The sequence below is a fragment of the Pseudopodoces humilis genome, chromosome 9 (assembly GCF_049639895.1).
Source record: "Pseudopodoces humilis isolate 2021_Gansu_Grassland_sample_001 chromosome 9, ASM4963989v1, whole genome shotgun sequence".
Lineage (NCBI taxonomy): Eukaryota > Metazoa > Chordata > Aves > Passeriformes > Paridae > Pseudopodoces > Pseudopodoces humilis.
Genome location: NC_142208.1, coordinates 5396151 through 5423150, shown reverse-complemented (window position 1 = coordinate 5423150; position 27000 = coordinate 5396151). Strand labels below are relative to the sequence as shown.

At 48.8% G+C, this 27000-nt stretch overlaps 1 long non-coding RNA gene across 1 annotated transcript; it reads left to right on the top strand.

The window, feature by feature from the left end:
* The first annotated feature begins 19191 nt into the window (after positions 1-19191).
* LOC148183749 (uncharacterized) lies at positions 19192-25986 on the top strand. Its single transcript, XR_015773217.1, has 3 exons — positions 19192-19327; positions 20416-20474; positions 25805-25986. It is a non-coding gene; the product is annotated as an uncharacterized LOC148183749 (long non-coding RNA).
* Positions 25987-27000: the final 1014 nt, after the last annotated feature.

The window sequence follows — 27000 nt, the reverse complement described above, 5'->3', positions numbered from 1 at the left end:
GACCTGTGTCCACGTGATCAATTAATCTTCAGCGGTAACACTCTTACTCTTACTCTTACTCTTACTCTTACTCTTACTCTTACTCTTACTCTTACTCTTACTCTTACTCTTTCCCCCACGCTCTCTCCCTCTTACCCTTTCCCCCTCTCTCCTAAGCCTCCCTGGTTTCCCCGCTGTCCCTCATGCTCTCTTGATTTCTCCCTCTCCCTCCTTAACCTCTCCTCTCCCGCTCTCTCCCCTCCACTCTCTCCCCTCCCCCGACCACGTGTTCACTAAGGCTAGCGGCAGACACGGGTCTCTCCTTCTCTTTACCCATATAATAAACTGCTTATACCTGAACAGTTTGACCCTGGAGAAGTCTCTCACCACAAGCGAGTGTTTTGTACAATATCTGGCGCCCAAACATTGGAGAGCTATCCCACGCCTTCTCCATCAGTGAGACACTTCTCCATCACTGAAAAAGACTGTTTTTTCACCCTTTAAGGCCATCTCGAGTGCAGTTCATGCAGCTGATCACAGTAGCACTGTAACTCTTTTCCTCATGTTCCACGGCACCCTCTGGCATGAGCCGGCTGTTGCTAAGCAGCGTCAGCTCTGGAGCTTTAGAGGTCTCCGTTTCGTGGATTTTTCGGGGTGCGCGTTGCCAGGCACCGTCTACACCCCTGGTTCCGTGGAGCCCCTGAGTTCAGGAGGGTGTTGCAAGGCGACGTCTTACCTGGGCTATATGGGGAAAACCTCTGTGTGGTTTTATTCAAGGTAAGCATTGACAGGCAGCATCTGAACCCCTGGTTCTGTGGAGCCCCTGAGTTCAGGAGGGTGTTGCAAAGCAGTATCTCACCTGGGCTAGGCGGGGAAACCTCTGCCTGGTTGAGCAAGGGGAAGGCATTACCACAACATCTGCACCCTGAAATCTCTAAAAGTTTTTCTTCTGCAGTGTCCAAACCATAGCTTTTAGAAGACTCTACAGCATGGTTAAGTGCGAGTATTACTAAGTGACACCCGAGAATGGACAGGAGGTGCTTGGCCAGCAGCCATCGCCCAAGCTCTGAGAGACAAGCCAACATCATTAGAATAAGAGGTAACAAACCAGTCTATCATGGGTCAAAGCTGTTCAGCCCCAGACAAAAAGCTGTATAAGCAACTAAAATTCTTACTGAAAGCCAGCCAAAGTAATTTGCCTAAACAAGAGCTAAAAAACCTCCTAGCTTGGACCTTAGTCAGCTTCCCAAATGCAGAACACTCAGCATTTTTTACCGGAGATTTCTGGGACACAGTTGGAAATAAGCTTTTTAATAATATCTCCCACTGAGATATGGCAGCTGCAAAGTTGGTCCCAGCCTGCAGAGCACTCATAGAAATGTGTTCTGCAAATACACAACACTTGACGAGCCCCCCGTACCCCGCAACCCCCATTTCTCCTGCTTCACTCCCTTCCCTCGCTCCCCCTGCCCCAGATGGCATGGTTCCCCTTCCGCCCTCCCAGACCAGCATGTCCCCACCTCCCGACCACGCGACCCTCACTGTAGTCCCTCACTCAGCAGCCCCCGCTCCCTCTGCTCCAGTCCCAACAAGCTCCGTTTTCTGAGGGCCTATGACAAAAATCCCCATATCCCAGTCATGGAAAGGAGACCATAAATAAGGCCTCCCAAAGTTGGGGTGGGAGACGCCTTTTTCCCATAGACATCTGCGGCCATATGTTAATGTTTATTCTCCCATTGGTTTACCAAGTTGATGTCACCCAGTTCAGCCCCCATTTACCTTACATGTATGCTCCCCAGAATGTTCTCCCTTCCCTGTTCTCCCATTGACCCCAGTTTGCCACAGGGCTTTGCCCCATTTCCCTATTGGTTGTTCCTGTCCCTAACCCCACCTATGCACCATTTTTCCTTGTTCCTATTGGACTCTGACCCTTTGATCATCCCCTTCTTTCCCATATATAATCCTGAACTCTTGTGGCCTGGGCAGTGGTCTGGGTGATGCGACCTTCCTAGAGAAGCATCCTTTGTAGGACACTCTCAGATGCACAGGCACTCCTTGCCCTGCTGAGAGTGATCTCAGCTCTGGGCCCTGAAAAGGGCTGTTGAGTGACTGCAGCTCTTCAAGTGATGTTCGGGTGACACAGAAGGAGGGATGGGAGTATCGTGTGGTGTTCCACAAGAAGCCTTTACTCTTGGTCCAGGGACAAGGAGAACTCCAGCTACCACAAATGGGTCAGGGACGAAGGACTCTGGGTAGTCAGAGGGAAAAGGGCTTATATAGGAGCATCAGGACTAGTCAACTGAGGGTTCAGGAGCAGAGCAAAGGGGAAGGACCAATGGGGTACATAGGATTTGCATGGGGCACATAAAATTTGCAAGGGCTGCAAGGCATGCTGTGAGGGGTGGTGACTCATTTTGCTACCCCAACAAAGAAGGAACTCATCTAGGAGCTTTCCCTCCAAGGGAGAGTTGTGGATTCTTTGTTAATCAGCCCACCAGCCTCCACACTGAACCCCCAGTTGAGTCTTGTCTTTTTCCCTGGACCCTTTCAGTGTTATGGACCCAATAAACCCTCACTGGAACTTTATACAAAGACCCTTCCTGACTCTTCACCCATCAGCAAGCTATCTGTGGCATGTTTCTGACTGTGTGTGAGTGTGTTTGTGGCCTGCCCAGAACCCTTGTTCCCTGGAGGCATTTTTGGGAAGGTAGCATCACCATACCATCTGGATGCAATGTTACAATGAAGTACCAGAGACCTTGCTTAATTGGCACTGATCTTGTACGAAGTCTTAACCATTGGTCTACAGTAACTGAACCTGAAGTCCCTTCAAGCTACTATTAAAAACTGTGGTTTTATGGACACTTACATGTTGCCACTGGTGCTGAATAGATCACACAGACACAGGTCGAGGTGTGGTGAAAAGAAGAGAGTTTATTTTTCCTCCCAGGATTTATAGGTTTCTGACCACGGCCAGGGATTGGATGGTCAGGATAGCACTTTCCCACTGCACTGGCTATGAGAGATGTCCATCACAAGACATGTAACAGAAAGAATGTACACATATCTATGTTTACAGTTACTGTCCTGGGAAAGTCTTTAGAAAACTATGTTAGCAAGCTCAGAAGCTGAGTTTTCAGGGCAACACTTACAAAGTATGACTTTTTTTTTCTCTTCAGTAGTCCTTCGCAGGGAGAGAAGTTAAGTGAAATAGATATTATTATAATTTTAAACCAATTGAAGTTCAGTCACTTCATGTGGTCAGTAGCTATACTCTATTGAGATAGCACTTCCAGCCTCACACAATGTCATGAATATGGAAAAGCTTATAACCAAATTATACTTTGGTGTAATGATAGGTTTTTTTCCTACTGGTACCAAATGAAGCAATGAGATATATAAAATCAAGATTGTCAAGTAGCATTTTAATACCTCTAAACGGCCCCAACTTAGTTAGGTTTTCAAAAAGTGTCCTAGTTTAGGGCAAATTTGGGAGAAAGCTCCAAATGAGGTTCCCCCAGGAAAACAAAATTCAAATGACCCCTCCCCCCAGCTGGTCCGGAAAAAAATAATTTCTTGGAGAGAAGTGGAAAAAGCTGTTTATTTAAGAGAAATTGAATAATATTAAACAATAAAACCTCTCACTGTTCGACAGGATGGCAAATCCAGGAAGAAAAGTCCTTTTCATGTGGTATAGTTCGGCTCGCTCAGGTTCTTATCAGTCCCTCTGGCGCTGGATAGTGCTGAGGCCCAGGCCCTGGTGGGCCACAGACGTGAGCTCCCAGGGTTTGTCAGGGTGTTTTTCAGTCCAGAGTAGGTTTGCACAGATCCAGGAAAAAGGGGAAAAAAAGGTCCAGGGAACTCCTCTGCCTCAGCTAGCTAAAATAAACTAAAAGCCAAAGAGAAGCTCTGTCCTGTTGTCTGTCCATGCTGCAGACACCACAGTCCAGCAGCAGGATGTGGGGGAGTGATGTTTTCTTTCAACACAAACTGCGCATTTCTTCTTCCCACACTTCGCTCTCAGAGACAGCCTTAAAAGTGCAGAAATTAATATATAACATATACCAGGCAATTGGGGATACCAGTATCATAAAGTCACCCCAGGACATTCCACCCCTTCCCCTTATCCCCATATTGTCAACTTATTATCAAAATTAATATATATTTTAACTCTACAACACTTACATTATATACAATGGCATTTATTCATGATTCTCACCCAACAATCAGATCTCCCTGAGGTACACATTGTGTTGTTCCATATTTCTACATTATCCACCGTGTGCAACCCGGTCCTGAGCAAAGACAAACCCACAAATGGGTTTGTCTGTACTCGAAGTAGAATTGATCCAAACTGTCTTTCCTAACTGTCATGAGGTGACTTTACCTTTAAGATAGCTTCGGGAGCTGGGAGGAAGTTAAAGCTGCGAGAGACTGATGGGAGTCTTTTCTTGTGACCAATTATTGGTCATTTCTAAGAATTTACAGCAGTTTTGACCATTGAAAAGTGAAATCAACCTGTGAACACCACCTTAAGATGTAAAGCCAGGGCTCTCTTGTTCTCTTTTAAAGTTTCTGGCTTCTGAAGAGGTAATAGGCTCTGTCTCGGCCTCCTTCCCCCCTCCCTCCAGGCTGGACAAGGCCGCAGAGGGCGGGGTGGGGGGGAGAAATGGAGCCGGCCGGCCTGGCATGGTTTGCAGTTTCTGCTGCTGAACTGAAACCTGACACCATGAACATCTGCAGCTTTCCAAGACTTCAACTCTTTTACTACCTGGATGAGACTTAAAGATTACTCCTTTTTTCCCAGAGAGACAAAGAGAGAGAGAGAATCAACATGAAGAAGACATCATAAAACCATCAAAGACCATGAAGAAAAGAGTTAAGTTTTAGATGGGGAAGAGAGAATAAGGAGATGCTTTATAAACTGAAATATTTTTCTGTTAAAGTTATGGAGATGGACAACAGTGTTCTGAAAAAAAAACTCCTTTAATTCATGACAGAGTATATTGGGAGGAACAGAGTGTTCAAAGTGTGGATTTTGAGCAAAAGGTGGAGTAATTGTGATACAGTGAGGTGCTGGAACAGAGGCAGGAGAAGTAATAGTTGAAGATTTGAGGCTGCTTGAGGCAAAGAAAAAACTTCTGTTTCCTGAGAGGCTCACAGAGACAGATGAAGAGAACTTTTGCCTTTGAATAACTCATCCTTAAAAATGACATCCCTAGACTCATTGACCCATACACACCTCAGAGTGATGTGAAATGGGAGGAATGAACTGATGACAGGATTTCTGGGCAGCTGGCATCTGAAAAATAGAAAGCTATAACAGAAATAGTTTTCTCATGAGAAACTCCATAGATTAGCAGCAGAAGACTTCTGTTTCTCTACAAAGGCTGATGAAAAGACTCTAGCAAGAATTGGGACTGTTTTAAACACCAAAGTTCCAAAGTTTTTTGTCTCTATGTTGTCATGTGAACAAGGGAATGGTTAGGTAGTAGGGCATAAAGGAGTTTTCTGGAAGTTTATTCTGGTGTTCTTATTCTTGTAGTTTTGTTAATAAACTTTCTTTATTCCTTTTAAGTTTTAAGCCTGTTTTGCTCTTGTTCTAATCCATATCTCACAGCAAGAAATAAGTAGGTTTTCTAGTAATTTTTTTAGTTACTGCTTTAAAATCATGACAACCAGAGGGGGAGAAAGGTCTGACAAGGACAAAGATAAAAGACAAGGAGGCTCCTTCTCCACAGGACGCTGTCCCACAGTTTATTTGTGGAACGAATTCCAAAAGGAAGAGACAGTGAACAATAGGTAGTGGGAGATTTTAAACTGGGCAGAAAGGGGAGGGGGAGAACAGAATCACAACCAATAAGATACAACTGAAGGGGTGGGGTGAGGGGAAGGAACCAGGACCACAAACCTGGGGGGGAGTACAGGGAAAACCATTTCAGTGCAAATATAATAACCAACTTAGTGCAACACAGCATTGCCCCTTTTTAATTATATAAAGTTAAAAGAAGGCCATTGGGCTTGTTCTGATTCAGAACATGCATTTGTCCACCACTCATGATTTTCAGGCCGGTTAGATTGCTCTCAGTCCATTAATTCTATGAGGTTGACTTCTGAGGTAGCAGGGATTAAACTGTTGATGGTTTTTAAAATGAAGCAATGTACAATCCCAAATGCCAATACTATTAGGAGCAAAACAACAAAAAAGAACAGAATTGTTTTAACTATTGAACTCCACCACCCCGTGAGTACCCAGCCTTTGAATAATTCACTGAACCAGTCTTCAGATTCTTGCTTCACTTGTCCAATCAAGCTCTTCATCTCTCAGAGGGCTACATGGACATTGAGATCTTTTGAGGTTAGGTTTAGGCAACAAAGTCCTCCAAATTCCTGGCATTCGTGTCCATGCAGCAGCAGGAGGAAGTCTATGGCCGCTCAGTTCTGGAGCGTGGTTTGCCTGGTAATTTCCTCATCTTCTAGGAGGGAGCTGAGGGCAGTGGATGTTAAGTTTACCTGTTTGACCACCCAGCACTCTAGGTGTCCCAACTCACCTAGAGCTTTGGTGGCTATGACCCATGGAAGGAATAGGGACGCAGCAACTCTTTTTGATTTGGTCCAATGAAGAATTTCTGAATCAGAGTTTGGGTCCAAATTGTCAGCGCTTCTTTTATGAATTTTGTTGGCTGAATTGTTTTTATAAAGCCATTCACCAGTTAAGGTTTGGTTGGGTGTTAACAGGGACAACTGCCTTATGATACATGGCCCTCCTTGATGCCGAAATGGGATTCCTGCCCATGCCTGACGTCTGCAAATTAGAAACAAATCCTTAGGGAGATTTTTTGGATGTGAACAGAATAGACTGTCTGCTGTGACATGACTTAGAATATTACACCATTTTTTGGCAGTGAATTCTTCTCAATACTGTAATATGGTGTTAAAGACTTCAGTGTCAGCTTAGGAGATATAGATTAAATGAATACAGGTTATAGATTAAATGAATACAGGACTAGGTTCCCGGTGGTGGCCAACCCCTATACCTCGCTAAATAGTCTCTCACCGGAAGATGTGTGGTACAGTGTGATTGATTTGAAAGATGCTTTTTGGACTTGCCCTCTGGATGAAAGGAGTAGAAATTATTTTGCATTTCAGTGGGAGGACCCAGATACAAACCAGAAGCAGCAGCTAAGGTGGACGGTCCTCCCCCAGGGGTTTGTGAAGTCTCCGAACCTTTTCGGGCAAGCTCTAGAACAATTGTTAACCCAATTTGTTCTTGAGGACGGGACAAAGCTTTTGCAGTATGTAGATGACTTGCTAATAGCTGGACCAACTGAGGAGAGCGTGAGGAAAAGCACGATTGCCTTGTTGAACTTTCTAGGAAAGAAGGGTTTGAAAGTCTCAAAATCCAAGCTGCAATTCACAGAGCCCGAAATAAAATACCTCGGACATTGGATATCTCAAGAGAAAAAGAAATTAGACCCGGAGAGGGTAGCAGGCATCCTTGCATTGCCTGCACCAAGAACAAAAAGGCAAATTAGACAAATTTTAGGGCTCTTGGGATATTGCAGGCAGTGGATTGAGGGTTTCAGTGAAAAAGTGAAGTTTCTGTATGAAAGATTAAACACTGACAGGCTGAAGTGGACTGAACAGGATGAGTCTAATTTCCAGAAATTGAAAACTGTTCTTATGACTGCCCCCGTACTAACTCTACCAGATACGAATAAAGAATTCCAGTTGTTTGTGGATGTGAGTGGACAAACAGCACAGGGAGTCCTGACTCAGGAATGGGCAGGCAAAAGGAAGCCTATAGGGTTTCTTTCAAAAATCTTAGATCCTGTTAGTCGGGGTTGGCCTACGTGTTTACAGGCAATTGTAGCAGTAGCTCTGTTGGTGGGAGAAGTCAAGAAAATAACTTTTGGAGCGCCCCTGGTAGTTTACACTCCTGTTGAGGGTTAGGTGTCCTTTTTTTTTTTGTTTTGTTGTTCTGGCCTGCCCGGGGAATTTTTACCCATTATGTGCTGGGACAACCTAACTACCGGTACTTAGGGGTGATTGACAACGGACTAAGAGTAGCCGGGCCGAGGGCGGGGGGAAGGGGGCAGAAAAGGAGGGTGGGGACAGTTTTTAGCTGGCTTTTCTTCGGCTTCGGGGAAGGACGTTCGTGTGCTGGGTCTCGGAGCTGCTGCGGTGGAGAGAAGGGAATTTTTCGCCATCACCCGTACAGAGCTGCTGCTTCTTCTCCTTCTCCCCTTTTTGCTGGTGGCCTCTCACCACCTGTCCAGCCAGGACGTGTGGCAGCCACCGCCGCGGAGCTGCTGATACACCTCAGCCACCAGCCCAGGATCTCAGCTCGTCCCTGCTGTTTCCAGCCGACTGTTCCTCGGAGCCCTGCAGGAGCACTGGGACTGACTGCCCGAGGGCGTTTGTGAAAACAAAACCTCTCCTCCATCCCATCTCAGCTGAGAAAGCTGTCCCGGGGTCCCTGGTTCTGTGTTCTTGTTATTGCTGTAGTTATTGTTTGTTTGTTTGCCTGGTTATACTAGTAAAGAACTGTTATTCCTATCCCCAGATCTCTGCCTGAAGGCCCCTTGATTTCAAATTTATAATAATTCGGAGGGAGGGGGTCTACATTCTTTCATCCCAAGGGAGGCTCCTGCTCTCCCTAGCAGACACCTGTCTTCTAGAACCAAGACAACTCCCCACGATGTGAGAAACATATTGCAGCAAAAAGCAGAGAAGTGGTTGACTGATTCCAGGCTTCTGAAATATGAAGCCATTTTGATCAGCTCACCTGGTTTAGAATTAAAAAACACTTCTACACAAAATCCTGCTCAGTTCCTGTTCGGTGAACCTCCAGAAAAATTGTTACACGACTGTACTGAGATCGTGGAGCTGCAGACCAGAATAAGACCGGACTTAGAGGATCAGGAGTTAGAAGGGGGAGAGAAGTGGTTTATAGATGGATCTTCGAAAATTATAGAGGGAAAGAGAAAGTCAGGATATGTGATAATAAATGGTGCATCCAGGGAAGTTGTAGAATCGGGTCCCTTGAAAGCAAACTGGTCCGCACAAGCTTGCGAGCTCTATGCTCTCCTGAGAGCTCTCCGGAGGCTGAAAGGAAGGAGAGGGACCATCTGCACAGACTCACGGTATGCCTTCGGGGTGGTACACTGTCCTGGTTTAGGGCAAAATTTGGGAGAAAACCTCCAGTGGGGCTCCCCCCGGGAAGCAAACCCACGTGGCCCTTTTTTTCCCAACCGGTTCGGGAAGAGATTTCTCTGAGAGAAGTGGAAAAAACCAGTTTATTTCACAGGCACAGCACTACCCAGCACAAAAAATGAATGATATCACATTACAAAACCTCTCGCCTTTCAGAAGAGATGACAAACTTCAGAGGGTCTTTTTCCTGTGGGTGTTCGCTCTGTTATCAGTCCCTCTGGCGCTGGAAAATGCCATTGCCCAGGCTGGGCTCCTGGTAGTCCACGGGTGCAAGCTCCCGGTGCTCCCCCGAGTCCCCAGTTCAGAGCAGGTTCGATTTGTTTCAGAAAAAGGGAAAGAAAACAGTCTAGGAAGACCTCTCTGCTCTGGCTAGTTGGAAAGCCAAGGCGATCTGTGTCTTGTTGTCTGTCTGTGCTGTAGTCAAAACTCCCGATGCGGGGGGAGCAAGTACAGTCTCTGATAACAGACTCGGTGCTTCTTTATCACTCACTTTTACTCTGAGATGGAATTTTAAGAATACAAAACCTGTGTCTGGGTTAGGTGGACGAATGGGGATACAATTTAACATCATAATCAACCCAGGACATACACACTTTTGGGAAGATTTGGGAAGAAAGAAGATTGATAAATACTAAGGGGAAAGGCCTAATCCATGGGGAAATAATCCAACAGATTCTCGAGGCTGTCCGAGAACCAAAAGAAATATCAGTTGTCCATGTAAAGGGACACCAGACGGGGTTGCAGTTTCAAACCCAAGGTAACAATTTAGCTGATAAAGAGGCAAAACGAGCAGCTCTGCTCACTGTAAGCATTCCCGAGGTAACCCCGGAGGAATCGCCTGAAATCCCTGTGTTCCCTTCAGAGAGGGAGATTGGGGAATTCAGGAAGATAGGGGGAGTCCTGAAACAGGGAAAATGGTGGTTACCTGATGGGAGGGAATTAATCCCGAGGGGAGTGGCAAGGAAGATATTGCAAAGGTTACACAAGCAGACCCACTGGGGAACTCGAGCATTAGCTGAACAGTTCCTGAAGTTTTTCGGGTGCAAGGGGATCTTTGAACTTGCTAAACAAGAGGTACAAGGGTGTGTGGTTTGCCAAAAAGTGAACCGGTCCAAATTTAAACAGACGGCTTGGGGAGGTCGTCCTCTCTCATACAGGCCATTTGAAAGGATCCAAGTGGACTTCACCAAACTACCGAAAATCGGTAGATACAAATTTTTATTAGTAATAGTGGATAAATTAACACATTGGGTAGAAGCCTTTCCCAGAGCAAGGGCCACAGCCCAAACGGTGTCTAAAATTTTATTAGAGGAAATCATTCCTAGATATGGGATAGTAGATTGTATTGATTCAGACCAAGGAACCCATTTCACTTCAAAAATTATTAAATAAATTTCAGAGGCTCTGGGTATTAGATGGCAATACCACACCCCTTGGCATCCTCAGAGTTCAGGACAGGTGGAAAGGATGAACCAAACACTGAAATCCCAATTGCCCAAACTCATGATAGAAACAAAGATGTCATGGATTAAATGTCTTCCCCTTGCTCTGCTAAATATAAGAACTATGCCCCACTCTGAGACAGGTCTGTCTCCCTTTGAAATGTTATATGGGATGTCATACAAACATGGAATGCCGGTGGGACACCCTCAAGTGGAGGATGTGCAAATACAACCATATCTCATTGCTATCAACAAAAATTTACAGGACCTGCGAAAGCAAGGGCTTATCCCCCAAAGCACCACTCTGGGATTCGCAGTACACCAGATACAGCCTGGGGATAAAGTCCTCATCAAAACTTAGAAGGAGCTCCCCCTCACCCCCCACTGGGAAGGACCGTTCCTTGTTCTCCTGACCACAGACACAGCTGTCCGGACTGCAGAAAGAAGCTGGACACATTCATCTCGAGTAAAAAAAGTAAAGGATTACGACGCCTTCGAGTGGAAAGTCACACCCCTCCGGGAGAGCTGAAAATTAAACATCGGCGTCATCACAAATGACCAGTGACGACCAGATAAGTTGTATCAACCCTGAATGTGATTGTTTTCCATTTATACATTTTAAGTGCGCTTATTGTAAACAGATTTGGGTAACCCACTGTTGGGGAGGGTACAAGCCTAAGGGATTGTGTACCAAGTGTCTGGAAAAAGAACAGGAGGAGACTAGCCGTCTCAGCACTTGCCACCCGGGCGGGGTTTTTAGAACTTGACTCTCCTGAGTGGTACCTGCTTTTTCAAAAGGGGATAAGAGGTAAACTAGACTCCAAGGCAGAAGCTTTAGAAATCGAGTGCCGAAAGACAGTCAAGGTACCGTGCAGGACAGACACGATTAAGTTGTCTCGGTGGGCTACTTTCAAGAGAAGGTACACCATTAAGACTACAAGGGCCCCTGAAGAATATCCTTGCTGCCGAGAAGATGGTAATCCCCGCCGTATATTTCTATATGGGCTAAGGGCAAGGCAGAGGGATACACCGGTGGGGAATCCTGACTGTCCTGAGTCTAGCCGTGTGCTTGACCGAGGGAATGATTCCCGAGGTACCTCCGGGGGAGCGTCTCCTGGGGAAGTGTGAGCAGTGCCTGACTGCCACAGATACCAGACGAATAATTGACTGTCCTCCGGAACGACAAAAGGGGTTTTGTTTGTCTAATGGCACTCAGTATAATCTTTGTGAATTAAAGGGGGAGGTCTGGTGTTACCACTCAGGGGCAGGTTTTAAGGACGGGCAGTCTAAGACTCCTATGAGAAGAAAAACCAAAGCTACCCACTTCAGGTATAAGAGAGAAGTGGGAATGCTTCCTCCGATTCCAATCTGTAGCCAATGTAATAAAACTGTATGGATGGGAGGAAAAAGACAATCCACCTTTTTAGCATATTATAAAGTCAACCCTTTGTGTTACAATAAAGCAAACTTAAAAATGTGTACCATAGGAGGCAAATTGTATTGGGAAGGTAAAAATTTAAAACATGAAGAAAAAGCCTCCTTTAATGAACCGATAATTCTTGATTTGTTAAAAAATGATGATGACCGAGTATGTTTACAATTCGATCAAGTGTTCTGCTTCTCCAGAGATGAGGAAGGGATGGACCCTGAAAGCAAAATAAAACAACTAACCCAAGAGTTAAAGAGGCGAGAAGTAGAAATTCGGAAAAGGAGACTAGATCAAGAGAGACTTAACTCTCTTAGTGAGCACTATGAGCAATTAGAAAGACAATACAGCAATTGGGGATTACCAGCCCCCAACCAGAATCTCTTCATAGACCTAATGCAAGAAATAGCCACAGAATTAAGTCTATCTAACTGTTGGATCTGTGGCGGTTTAAAGTCGGCTGAAAGGTGGCCTTGGAAGGGAGAGGGACTCACCCCAGAGCAACTCCTAAAATGGGAGGGTTCAAAAATATCAAAAACGACACAAAGGCCTGAGGGATGAGTGATAGACCAAAAAATAATTGGTACCATCTGCATTAGCAGAGAGGGAAAAGAGTTCACTGACTTAGTAGGTTATACCCCGTGTATAAGCACACTCACAGTGAATTCCGACATTAAGTCGAAAACTTGGCAACCTGAACCACCGCGGGCTATTGGAGTCGCACCCGGGGGAATCACTGCGAATGGGTTGAAATAATTGAACTATGTTGGTACAAAAGCTCCGGGGCCAATCCCTTCCATGCACTAGAAGGCCTGAAAGAATATTGGGATGATCCGGCAAGAACAAACAAAGGTTGGGAAGCTCCCGACGGCATTTACTGGATATGTGGCAAGAAAGCATATAGTGAGCTACCTAGGAAATGGAAGGGGTCCTGCACACTTGGAATAATTAGGCCCTTTTTCTTTGCTCTACCCGGAACAGAAAGTAAATTGCTGGGAGCTCCCCTCTTTGAAACATTAAATAGACAAAAGAGGGAATTAAAACGGGAACTACCAATGGCAGGAAGCAGTCAGAAATGGAAAGAAGAAGAATGGCCTGCTGAAAGGATCATTAAGTATTATGGGCCCGCCACTTGGGCAAATGATGGCAGTTGGGGTTACAAGACTCCCATTTACCTTCTCAACAGACTTATCAGGTTACAAGCGGTAGTAGAAGTCGTTTCCAACCACACCTCAGAAGCCTTAGAACTCCTAGCGAAACAACAATGAGAGCTTTTGTGTACCAAAACAGATTAGCTCTCGATTATTTGTTGGCCGAGGAAGGAGGAGTGTGTGGTAAATACAATGAGTCCGAGTGTTGCATGGAAATAGATGATTATGGAGAAACAATAAAAGGACTAGCTGCCGAAACAAAGAAAGTAGCACATGTGCCAGTTCAAAAATGGAATTCGATTCTACAAGCCTCCTGGTGGGACCAAATATTTGGAGAGGGAGCTTGGTGGAAAAAGTTAGTGTTCTTTATATCTTGTTCAATTGCCGGAATCATCTTCCTCCCATGTCTGATTCCTTGCTTCATCAGATTAATTCACTCTGTTGTGCAAGGAATGCAGATTGCCACCCTCCCAATTGACCCAGAAAAGGCCCAAGGGAAACCCACTCCTTTCTCTAAACTAATGAAGTTAGAGGAGAAAAGAGAAAACAAGAAAGTAGTGGAAGCTTTAAGGAAATTTGAAAATAAAAACAACCCTTCTCAGGAATACTGTGGGAATTCACTTACAGACTGGGAGGAGGACGAATATTGTTAAACACAAATTTTTAATGTGATAAATTATTAAGCGGGGGACTGTGATAAATATAACATTGGATAAAAATTCGTGAAAGAGAATAAAGATTTATATGTTATATTTGTAATACTGTAAAGATGCAAAATGTAAAATAATCCAGTGATACCTTCCCGAGTCGGGCAGTAACGATCGGCAGCAACGCTTATCAACACAAAATAAAAAGCAGGACACAAGCAATCAAACCAGACAATGAGAGTGGCCCCGTCGAGATATCCATCTCCTCCGCACCCAAACTGGCCACTCCACCCCGGTAGGTGCAATCAGAGAACACTCGGAGCCATTTTGCATGTGAAAAGGACTCTGCTCCGTCGAGATATCCATCTGCTCCCGCACCCAATCTGGACACTCCATTCCGAGAAATGCAATTGGAGGACACTCAGAGCCTCTCACATGTGAAAGGACTCTGCTCCACCGACCATTGACTCAGCTCAACGGATCCGGGAAGTCTATTCAAACTCTTTTGTTGGACGGTGCTTACTCCGGATTTTGCCCCAGGATACGAAAACCCCTATAAGAACCCCGGACTGCAATGCCTACTTCATGGATTTGGGAACTCGGTACCTCTGGGTACAGACCCCTGTCCACCCGGCGCTGTGCTGATCTATTTATTGTGGTTTTTTTCTCTCGTTGCTGGTGCTTGAAATTATTTTATAATAAATCGCTTTTTTTATTAACCCTATTTTGCCATTGCATTTATAACACCTCCATGAGCCATTTCACACCCAGTCACCTGAAGCCAGGCTGGCATCACTCAGGGTAACTTCACGGCATCTGGGGCCGGAGAGCAGGAGCTGCCCTCAAATCCCTGGGGAACAAGGAACGTGGAGGAGTTCGTGTGGAGCTCCCCATAGGCCTTGAAGCAATGCTGGCAGCCCTGGCCTGCCTTAGCACTGCCAGATGCCTCTGATGTGCTGTCTACATGGAAAACTGGGGGTAACTCCTTGCATTTTTGTCATTTCCACTAACATCCTCCTGAGAGATGCCTGCGGGGCTGACAAATGCACCCAAGTGGTTGGAGGCTTTGTAGGGATGGAGTCACAGCCTCACTCTGCTCCTCCAGACGCTCTGCTGCTGATCCCTGTGGGAGCAGGGCTGGGACATCCATGTGTAGCTCTGCCTTTGCACCTGCCCAGGGCTGCCCCGCTGCAAGAGCAGCCTCTGCAGTGCTTCAAAGCAGCCTCGTTTCTGACAGCACTGCATGGGGACGAAATTCCTTGGGAAGCCACAGGGCCGTGCCTGTGTCCCCGTGCCTGTGTCCCCATGCCTGTGTCCCTGTGCCTGTGTCCCCATGCCTGTGTCCCTGTGCCTGTGTCCCTGTGCCTGTGTCCCCTTGCCTGTTTCCCCTTGCCTGTGTCCCTGTGCCTGTGTCCCCGTGCCTGTGTCCCCTTGCCTGTGTCCCTGTGTCCCCATGCCTGTGTCCCCATGCCTGTGTCCCCTTGCCTGTGTCCCCTTGCCTGTGTCCCTCTGCCTGTGCCCCCTTGCCTGTGCCATGCTGCAGGCAGGGCCTGCCTGATCCTTGCTGTGAATTGTCCAAGAGAAATTCCATCGCCCCACCCTGCAGGCCACTCCCTGCCAGATTTCTCCTTCCCCCAGGAAGGCTCAAGGGCAGGGAAGTGCAGGCTCAGGAGGTGATCCTGCCCACGGCAGAGCCTCCTCTGGGTCACTTAAAGGCAGCTCTGGGGCCCTTGCAGGGCTGCTGGGCTGTGACCCCACTGCCACCAAGGGCTCTGGCTGTGGAGCACGGTTTGGGGAGCAGAGGGGGCACAAGGCAGGCCCCTCCTGAGGGATCAGGGTGTGTGGGAAGAGGGGCACACGGGAGGGCCACAGCACACTGCAAGTGGGGCAGCTGAAAGCAGCACCCGAGGGCAGCCTGAAGCCCAGAGAGAGCAGAAGAACTTGTTGCACTTGAGGAGTGGAGGCTGAAGGTGTGTGCTGGCCTTTGCTGGGGGCTCAGAGGGCCTGGGAACATGGACACACTTTGTGCACGGACACCCTGAGTCAGCAGAGCCCAACACGTTGTGCCCAGGCCCGCTGCAGGCCCCATCTCACACAGAAGCAGGACAGGGGGATTTTGTGAGCTTCAGAGCAGAATTTCCTTTGACTCCTCTTTTTATTCCCTGTCTGGACTGCTGAAACATTTGCCTGCTGCTCCATGGGCAGCTGCGTGAGCTGCTCCCGTCGCAGGCAGGGGCTGTGAGGGGACACCAGCCCTGGTCTCTGGGAGGGGAAGGACAGCAGAGCTCCCAGAGCCACTTCCCAGGGTGTTTGCCTTGTCAGCGCTGCCTTGCCAAGCGCTGGGAGCTGCTGGGGCCAGGAATGAAGCTGTCACTCTCCTGGCCTGTGACTCGGAGCAGGCTGGAAGCAGCACTAGCACGGCCGGCTGCTGCCCCTGCCTGGCGACAGGAGAGGCTGGCACAGGCACCCTCTTGCCAGTCCGGAGCCTGCCCATGCGAGACTCGGCTTTACATCAGCAGAGATGCCCGAGGGATGAGGTCAGGCTTTGTGAGCCATGGGGAGCACAAGTCCTGCTCAGTTCCAGCAGCCAGGACTGACCGGCCAGACATGGATCCTGACCCTGCGGAATGAACCTGCCCAGGCAGGGCTGCACCTGGAGCAGGGACTGGAGTTCTGCTGTGCCCAACATCAGCACATGGAACTGCTGGAGCAAGTCCAGAGGAAGCCACCACCTTGCTAAGGGGAGTAGCTCTGCTGTGGACACAAGATGAGACAGTTGGATCTGCTCAGCCTGGAGAAGGTTGTGGGGAGACCTCCTAGTGCCTTGCAGAGTCTGAAAGCAGCTCCAAGGGGCTGAAGAGGCAATTTTGTATCAGGAATTGTGGTGATAGGATAAGGAGCTGGAGCTGGCAGCCAGGTCAGGAGAGCTCCCCGGACATGGGGAACTCCAGGTCACTTTGTGTCTGCAGGATCTCCTCAGGCACAGAGCAGAGACTGTTCCCAGCTGGCACTGCCACAGCATCTGGGGAGCCATGGGCTGGGCACTGGTGGCACCTGGGCTCTTCCTGATGTGTCTCTTGCTCCTGGCAAGGCATCAGTTCCATGGGCTGAGCTTCCATTTTCACTTCCAGGCCTTTCTGGGCCATGAGCGCCCTTAGGGCTGAGCCGGGCCTGCTGCCCCTGGGTCAGGCTGTGACGGCACAAAGGGTGTGATCTCATCGTCGTGATGTCTCCGGGTGCAGTGGCCCCAGCATTGTGACGTCCCTGGGCTACCCCTATAAAAGCCGGGGGGCCCCACAGGCACCAGTGCAGTTGCGATGGCACATGCCAGAGCCATGAGCGACGTCAGTGTCCTGCTGGCTGCACTTGCCCTGCTGCTGGCCATCGTGGCTGTCTGCTGGGCCATCGGGCCCTGGGCAGGGTGGCGGCAGCAAACCGGCACTCGGAAGCTGCGCAAGCGCCCCGGGCTGCGGGCCAGGGGCCCACAGAGGAGCCCGGGAGCCCGTGTGGCTGCCAGGGCCTCCAGGCCTGGTGCGACCCCTGGGGAGCGTCCGGATGCTCCGGCTGCTTCCCCGAATGAATCCTGCGGCTGCAGGCCCTGCGTGAGCATGGCCAAGCGGCTGCAGGGGCTGCTGCCGCTGCTCCGGCCTCTGCGTGGGACATCGGCGCGGATGTGTTCCCAGCTGTGGCGGGCGCTGTGGGCACAGCTGAAGCGGCTGGACAAGCGTGGCCACCTGTCCTGCTGTGCCTCGACCCGCTGCTCCCGGCGCCGCCGGCCCTCCAAGAGGCTGTTCCCACCCAGAATGGCCATTCCTGGGGCGGCCTCCAGCCGTCTCAGGAGATTCCGTCGGAGACTGACCACGCCTCCGAGAAGCTCAGGCAGGCAGAGATGCAACGTTCCAGCAGCATCTACTGCCTCCAAGGACCTCCAAGCCTGCCAGACCCCTGCTGCTGCTGACTGCCTCCCTGCCTCTGAGGATCTCGCCAGTGCTGAGACACTGTGTTCCTCAGAGCAGCCTCCCAGAGAGTCCACTTCTCAGGAGAGACCCCAGCCCTTCAAGAACATCGGCCTGCTGAGACCCGTGCTTCACCCCGAGTTCCTGCTTCCCTCCCAGGGCATCACTCCCGGAGGCCTCAATCCCTCCCAGCCTCTAAGGAAGCCCTTCAGGCTGAGACACTGAGGGAGCCCTGGGCAGCTCTCCCTGCTCCTCTCGAGATCAGCAACCTGCCAGGGACATCGACAGCCCTGATGCGTCCCAGAGCATTGAGCTGGCCAGGGAAAGCAGGAAGCAAAACCAGGAGCCCAGCTGGAGCCAGAGAAGCGTTCCCAGGAGCAGCTGGCAGAGCCACAAGTGTCCTGCAGCTACCAGTGGCCACCCCAGGGCTCCCAGGACGCCGTGCCTGAGCCAGGCGGGGACAGCCCGAACTCGGTGGCAGACGGTCCTCAGGAGAGCATGGAGGTTGTGGGGTCTCCAGGAGGCTCAGCCGAGACAGCCCTCAGACCCCAGTAGGGCATACACAGTCATAGGAGAGCCCTTCTGGGATAGATGTAAATAAATTAAGATAGGTTAGGATAAGTTAGGATATATATAAGTTAGGATAGATGTTAAATAAAAGATTCTCTCTTAGAGCTGTCAGAGTGTTCCTTCTGTTCTGGATTTGACTGGGAGAGGGATCCCTTCTTCCCAGGCACTGCCTCAGTGCTGGGTTTGGGTTCAGGATGGGAACGCTGTGGAATTCTGAACTCCTTGGTTTGATTTCAGGTCCCGTTTCTCTTCTGGGCCTGAGGAAGTATCAGTTTCAACCCTCAGAGGCGTTTTTCCAGGTGCACCTGTTCCCACAGCCCTTTTTACTGCTGCTGGGAGCGGTAGGAGTGGTTTGCAGGGCTTTGGGACCGGAGCTATGCGCTGCCGGTTTCTGTGTGAGCCCCGGCCGGACAGAGCGAGCTCCCACCCCGCCGCACCGAGGGCCCGGGGCCCCGCCGCACATGCGCGTCATTGGGGCGGCAGCGCCCCGCTGGATCTGTGCGTGCGCAGCTCTCGGCCTGACGCAAGGCCGCTGCAATCGCCCTGCACTTTATCCTGTCCGACCTTGAGTGTGCGGCCGCCGCAGGACCCGGAGTGTTCTCACTGCGCCGGTGTCCGCCGCGTCGCTTGGCTGCCCGTGTCCTGCCCCGGCGTGATTCAGCCGGGACAGCGAGCTCTGTGCCGGTGTCGGGAAGCCGGCGTGCAGCTGCGCACGAGTTCGGCCGTCTCGCCGAAAGCGAGCGGCGCGATCAGGCATTATTGCGGGCAGCCCTCTGCGGGGGTCCTGCGGCGCGGCTCGGCCCCCCCGCGGCCCACGTGGGTGGAGGTTTCCAGAAGAGCCGCGGTCCCGCGCGCCCCGACCGCCGCCATGCTGAGCGCGAGCCGCCTGCCCCTGCTGCTGCCGCGCGCCGCGCCCGCGCCGCCCGCGTGCCCCGCGCAGGTCAGAGCTCTGAGGGGGACAGCGAGGGGCCGGGGGACGGTGAGGGGCCGGGGGACGGTGAGGGCACAGTGAGGGGCCGGGGGATCGGCGCGGGGCCGGGAGACGGCGAGGGGCCGCGGAGACAGCGAGGGGCCGCGGAGACAGTGAGGGGCTGCGTGGCGCTGTGCGTTTGCCATAGACACGGCGGGGGGACCGCGGGCTGTGGGAGCGGCAAAGGGCGCTGCCCGCGGGAGAGTCCGGGCCCAGGCCGCGGCTCCTCAGTGCTCAGATTTTATTTAGAGAAGGCTTATGAGGGTGCATGAGGATGCGGGCCTGGAGGGTGTAGAGGAGCCTGTTTTGCGTGTTTGAGTCTGTTTGCTGTTAGGGAAGTTTGTGGGAAGGCCGCTCGGTTCCTCACCGTCTGTGCGATGGTGGCAGCGGGGATCGGGCTGGGGAGGGCACGCGGTGGCGATTTAGGGACAGGCGGGGACCGCAGATCCCCCGCACTGTGCTGGCCCTGCTGGTTCTGTGCACTGGGCCTGGGCCTTACGTCTTTAAATACCAGCAGAAGAGTCACGGCTCGGTGCCGTTGGCATGAATTTATCTTGTCAGAAGTTAGTTCTTACTCAGAAGGAAGGATAATGCTTCCCGAGCTCTCCGGGATGCAGCTTGGCACGTGCAGAGGGGTGAAGCTGGAGTTGTGCAGCAGAGTCGCAGCTGCAGGTTCCTAAAAGGATGCTGTGGGGCATTTGTTGCTGACCAGGCACAAAGCTCTGAGAAATGGCGTTAATGTTTATCTGCTGCTATTCGTGGACCGAAGGTTCAGGGTTGGCCTACTGAGATGTCTTTTGCCACAGATTATTCTGTATGAGGGAAGAAGCTCAGTTCTGGTCATAGAAATTAGCGTTATGGGAGATTAATTAGTGCAATAATTCAGGAGGCTGTTTATGTGAGTCTGAGTCTTGCTCAAATTCTTTGTTCCTTTGCATAAAGAGCATACTCTTAGTAGGACAGTGTTGCTTCAGACATTGTCTGCCTCTGAAAGCCTTGGTTTGAAGACGTCTTGATGCTTTAAACTAAATTCTCATTAGAATGTCTCTGTTTTACAGACATTTTGGAATGGCCTCAGCCAAAATGTTCTCAGAGCAGCATCCAGCAGGAAATACGCGTAAGTGTTCCTTGGGGAGGTCGTGTTTGGCTGTTGGTGTTTATATTTACCCTCTTGCTGATACCGGAGCTGATTATTGGATCCAGGGATTGGGTAAGACAGCCAAACCAGCAGAATAAAACAAGAACCTCTGCCCATAACTTTTCCAAGGCTGTTCCTTTATTTCTTGTTTCTCTCCAGGGAAGCTTTGAGAATTGATGTTCCCTGCTGCTCCCCCACCAGCAGTGCCCACAAAACATGGATTGCTGAGATTTGTTTGATTAAAACCAACCAAACAAAAAGTAAAACAAAAACCAAAACAAAAACCCTGATGGAGCAAATTGTTTTACACTGCCATGAAATGGGTGATGCCTGGATCCGTTATTGGGATTGACCTGGGTACCACCAACTCCTGTATGGCCGTCATGGAAGGGAAACAGGCAAAGGGGAGTAACATGGGAGTGTTACCTGTGGGATGTCCCCGAGGTGAGGGTGTGGCTGTCACGCTTCCCCTTGTCCCCCCTTGCAACCAAGCTAGCAGCCAAACCAGTGAGCCTAAGCCAGCAACCAAACCAGACAGTGAGCCCAAGCCAGCAGCCAAACCAGACAGTGAGCCTAAGCCAGTAGCCAAACCAAACAGTGAGCCTAAGCCAGTGTCTGTTGCTCCTACCACGAGAAGTATAAAATGCAAAACCGAAACAGATCGGCCAGTAGATGATGATGATAATAAGTGATGCGGGAGAAAGACCCTCAAAACCAGCAACTAGTCAAAAATCAGAAGACACTAGTAAACCTTTCTCCCTGAAAGACCTTTGTAGCCTGAGAAAAAATTACACTCGACGACCTGATGAGTCTATAATTAGTTAGTTAGTCCGTCTGTGAGATGCTGCAGGTGAGGCTACAGTTCTGAATAACACTGAAACGAAGCACCTGAGATCCCTGTCACACGATCCAGTTATCAACCAAAGAATAATGAGAGAGGCTGACCCTTATAGTCTCTGAGAACGAGTCCTAAGAAGTGTGGCACAAAAGATATCTGTGTGCAGATGATCTCTATATACAGCAAACTGGTTAGAAAACCATAAAACAAGAAATTCAGCGCTTGAGAGAAATGGCAATAGTAGAAATTGTCTTTGTGGGTAACTTAAGTACTGAAATCCAGACTTGGTGCCATGCACATCTGTGATGTAGCGAAAACTTGTTTGACTTGAGCCACAAAAATAAGCTTCTGCTTTAACAACAATGAAGCGAGATGACCAGAAAAAGACTGTACTAGATATGGCGAAGAAGCTTCGAGCATATGCAGATACTGTGCATGACCCCATACAAGCAACAATGGCAACTGTGAAAACAGATATGCAAAACTTCCAAAACAAAATAAAAGAGAATCTCAAAAAACTCAGAGAAGACCTTCTTCCAGTCTCGACAATACAAACCAGGAGCCCTGGTACTCAACGCAGAAGTTCTCCAGATAGGAAGAAAAAGCTACGAGCTGAGCTGTAGTTTTTCCTACATGACTGTAGAGAGAAAACATGAAAAGATGAGATGGAAAATCTACTGCTGCTCTGACAAAACGGATGCTTGAACTGAAAGACAGCAAGACTCAGAGAAAATACTCCACCAAAAAAAAAAAAAGCCGCTCCAGTAGCCTGTAGTCAAACTAACAAGTATAATAATGATAATAACATGTCTGATTCCCTTAAAAGAACCTCCAAAACATATACCCAAAGAAAGAAAGATAACCAGGCTTAGAGGGGCCCTGCCGCTAGCCAGGTAGAGGCTAGAGAAAACCGTGTCTTTTAGACTGTGTAGATTTGTTAACCTGGCACATCAGAACCACAAAAATATGAAGCCTTAGTTGACACTAAGTCAACTTAGTTGACACTAAGTTGTGCACAGTGCACGCTAATCCCATCAAGACATGTAAGAGCAGAATCTGTTTCTATTGCTGGTGTGACAGGGAGATCACAAAACTTTACTTTAGTAGAAACTGATGTGAGCCTGACTGAAAATGAGTAGGAAAAACACCCCATTGTGACTGGCCCAAAGGCCCCATGCATTTTGGGCATAGACTACCTCCAAAGCGGATATTTTAAAGACTCAAAGGGGCTTAAGTAGGCATTTAAAATAGCAGCTATAGAGACAGAGAGCATCAAGCAATTAAGCACCTTGCCTGGACTATCAGAGAACCCATCTGCAGTAGAACTCCTAAAAGTAAAAGAACAGCAAGTACCAGTTGCCACCTCGACGGTGCACCACCGGCAGTATAGGACAAATCGAGATACTGTGATCCCCATCCACAAGATGATCAGAGAGCTAGAGAGCCAAGGGGTGGTCAGCAAAACCCACTCACCTTTCAACAGCCCCATTTAGCCTGTGCGTAAATCTGAAAGAGAATGAAAATTGACTGTAGACTATCGTGCATTGAATAAAGTGACTCCACCTCTGAGCGCTGCTGTGCCGGACATGCTGGAGCTCCAGTACGAGCTGGAGTCCAAAGCAGCAAAGTAGTACGCCACTATTAACATTGCTAATGCATTTTTCTCCATCCCCCTGGCAGCAGAATGCAAGCCTCAGTTTGCCTTCACGTGGAAGAGAGTGCAGTACACCTAGAACCGACTACCCCAGAAATAGAAGCACAACCCCACCATCTGCCATGGACTGATCCAAGCTGCCCTGGAAAAGGGTGAGGCTCCAGAACATCTGCAGTACATTGATGACATCATTGTCTGAAAAAAGACAGCTGAAGAAGTCTTTGAGAAAGGAAAAAAAATCATCCAAGTTCTCCTGAAAGCCGGTTTTGCCATCAAGAAGAGCAAAGTTAAGAGACCTGCTCGAGAAATCCAGTTCCTGAAAGTAAAGTGGCAAGATAGACGGCGTCAGATTCCTACTGACATCATCAACAAAATCACAGCAATGTCCCCACCAGCCAACAAGAAAGAAACGCAAGCTTTCCTAAGTGCCAAAAGTTTTTGGAAGATGCACGTTCCTGAATACAGTCAGATTGTGAGCCCTCTCTACCTGGTCACCCGCAAAAAAACCACTTTCCAGTGGGGCTCTGAACAACAACAAACCTTTGCTCAAATCAAGCAAGAGATCGCTCATGCAGTAACCCTTAACCCAGTCAAGACAAGACCAGATGTGAAGACCGTGATCTACTCTGCAGCCGAGAGCCATAGTCTGTCCTAGAGCCTTTGGCAGAAAGTGCCTGAGAAAACTCAAAGCCAACCACTGAGATTCTGGAGCCAAAGCTACAGAGAGTCCGAAGCCAACTACACTCCCACGGAAAAAGAAATCTTAGCTGCCTGTGAAAGAGTTCAAGCCGCCTCAAAAGTGATTGGCACAGAAGCACAACTCCTCCTGGCACCCCGACTGCCAGTGCTGGGGTGGATGTTCAAAGCAAAAGTTCCCTCTATCCACCATGCCACCAATGCCACATAGAGCAAGTAAATTACCCTCATCACGCAGCGTTTCCAATTTGGAAACCCAAATTGCCCTGAAATTTTAGAGATAATTACAAACTGGCCAGAAAGTGAAAACTTTAGTCTTACTGATGAAAAAGAGCAGGGACAAGTGACACGGGCTGAAGAAGCTCCACCGTACAACCAACTGCCAGCAAAAAACCACGCTATGCTCTGTTCACTGATGGTTCCTGTCGCATCGTAAGGATGAACCGGAAGTAGAAAACAGCCGTATAGAGCCCCACACGACAGGTCGCAGAAGCTGCTGAAAGAGAAGGTGGATCAAGCCAACTTACTGAACTCAAAGCTGTTCAACTGGCCCTGGACATCGCTGAAAAAGAGAAGTGACCAAAGCTCTGCCTCTACACTAATTCATAGATAGTAGCCAATGCTCTGTGGGGGTGGCTGGAAAGGTGAAAAAGGGCCAACTGGCAGCGCAGAAGAAAGCCAATCTAGGCTGCTGCTGAGTAAAAAAACATCGCTACCAGGGCAGAGAAACTGTCTGTGAAGGTCCGTCATGCAGATGCCCATGTCCCCAAGAGCAGAGCTAATAAAAAGCACCAAAACAATGAACAAGTAAATCAAGCTGCAAAGATAAAAGTGTCAAAAATAAACTTAAATTAGCAGCACAAGGAAGAGTTGTTCCTAGCTCAATGAGCCCATGACGCCTCAGGTCATCGAGGTAGAGATGCCACCTATAAGTGAGCACGAGACCGAAGAGTGAACCTATCCATAGACAGTATCTCTCAGGTTATCCATGACTGTAAAACAAGTGCCACGATCAAGCAGGCCAAGCGGTTGAAACCGCTATGGTACAGTGAGCGTTGGTCCAAATATAAGTATAGAGAAGCCTAGCAGATCGACTACATCACACTGCCCCAAACCCGCCAAGGCAAGCGCTACGTGCTCACGATGGTAGAAGCCACCACTAGATAGCTAGAAACCTACCCTGTGCCTCATGCCACTGCCCAGAACACCATCCTGAGACTTAAAAAGCAAGTCCTTTAAAAGCATAACACCCCTGAAAAGATTGAGTCAAACAATGAGACTCATTTCAAGAATAACCGTATAAACACCTGGGCTAGGGAACATAGCATTGAGTAAGTGTACCATATCCCCTGCCATGCACCTGCTGCGGGGAAAGTGGAAAAGTACAATAACCTGTTAAAAACTGCCTTGAAAGCGTTGAGTGAGAGATCTTTCAAAAATTGAGCGCAGCATCTAGCAAAACCCACCTAAAGAGTTAACACCCAAAGTTCCACCAACCGAGCAAACCCAGCCCAATCCGAGCCCCTGCATAAAGTAGACAGAGACAAAATCCCAGCGATACATCTCAGAAGTTTGTTAAAAAAAACAGTTTAGATCAATTCTACTTCGAGCACAGACAAACCCATTCGTGAGATTGTTTTTGCTCAGAGACCGGGTTGCACATGGTAAATAATACAGAAAGATGAAACAACACAATGTGTACCTCAGAGAGATCTAATTGTTAAGTAAAGATCATGAATAAATGTCCTTGTCTGCATATAATGTATGTGTTGTCGAGTTAAAATATATAAGTATCTTAATTTTAATAATAAATTGACGATATGAAGATAAGGAGTGGAATGTCCTGGGGTGACTTTATGATACTGGTATCCCCAATCGTCTGGTTTATGTTATATATTAAGTTCTGCACCTTTAAGACTGGCTTTGAGAGCAAGAGAGGGGGAAGAAGAAGCGCGCAGTTTGTGTTAAGGAAAAACATCACTCCCACACATCCCGCTCCTGGACTGTGGTGTCTGCAGCACGGACAGACAGCGGGACAGAGCTTCTCTCTGGCTTTTTAGTTAGCTTTAGCTAGCTGAGGCAGAGGAGTTCCCTGGACCTTTATTTTTTTCCTTTTCTTAGATCTGTGCAAGCCTGCTCTGGACTGAACACCCAGCCAGATCCCGGCAGCTCACGCCTTTGGCCCACCGGGGCCTGGGCCTCAGCACTTTTCCAGCGCCGAAAGGACTGATAAGAACCTGAGCGAGCCGAGCTACACCACATGAAAAGGACTTTTCTTCCTAGACTTTCCATCCCATCGAACAGTGAGAGGTTTTATTTTTTTTATTTTTCAACTGTTGGTAATTGGTAATTGTTTAAAAACCTTTTCTGCAACTCCACAGATCTTATCTAAAATGAATTTTGATAACACCTGAGCTTGGTCCTCAAGTTTGGCCCATTCCCCCTCGTCGCATAGATGTTCGTATGTGATATAATTTTCATCTGCATCTGTTGCATGCTGGGTGCTTTGCTGTTGGGGGTTAGGTGTCCATTTTATTAGTTTTGGCTTGCCTGTAGAATTTTTACCCAATAGTTGAGGGAAAACCTAACTGCAGGTACTTGGTGGGTGCTTGAGAAAAGAGTTCAGCTGAGCCCAGGGGGTGAAAAGGGCAGGAAAAGGGGAGGGTGGGGACAGTTTGGCAGGATTCTTCAGCTTTGGAGAAGAACACTTTGGGCACAGAGCTGTTGCGGTGGGGAGAAGGGAATCTCGCCATCACGCAGATGGAGCTGCTGCTTCTTCTTCTTCCCTCTTTGTTGGTGGCCTCGTACCCCCTGTCCTGCCACGGAGCTGCTGATACACCTCAGCCACCGGCCCAGGATCTCTGCTCATCCCTGCTGTTCCAGCTGAGTGTTCCTCAGAGCCCTGCAGGAGCACCGGGACTGCCTGCCCAAGGGGGTTTGTGAAGCAAAGCCTCTCCTCCATCCCTTCCCGTCTCGGCTGAGAAGGCTGTCACGGGATCCCTGGTTCTGTTTTCTTGCTAATGCTGTAGTTATTGTTGTTTATTTGCCTTGTTATAAATATTAGTAAAGAACTATTATTCCTATCCCCAGATCTCTTCCTGAAAGCCCCTTGATTTCAGGATTATCATAATTCAGAGGGAGGAGGTCTACATTTTTCATTCCAAGGGAGGCTCCTGCCCTCCCTAACAAACACCTGTCTCCCAAAACTGAGACATTTGCTTAAGCTCAACCAGGAGTCCTTTTAAAGATCTCTTCCACATGCTTTCTCAAAGACTGAACTCTGAGTGGGTTAGGAGACACCAGAAGAGATCTCAGAG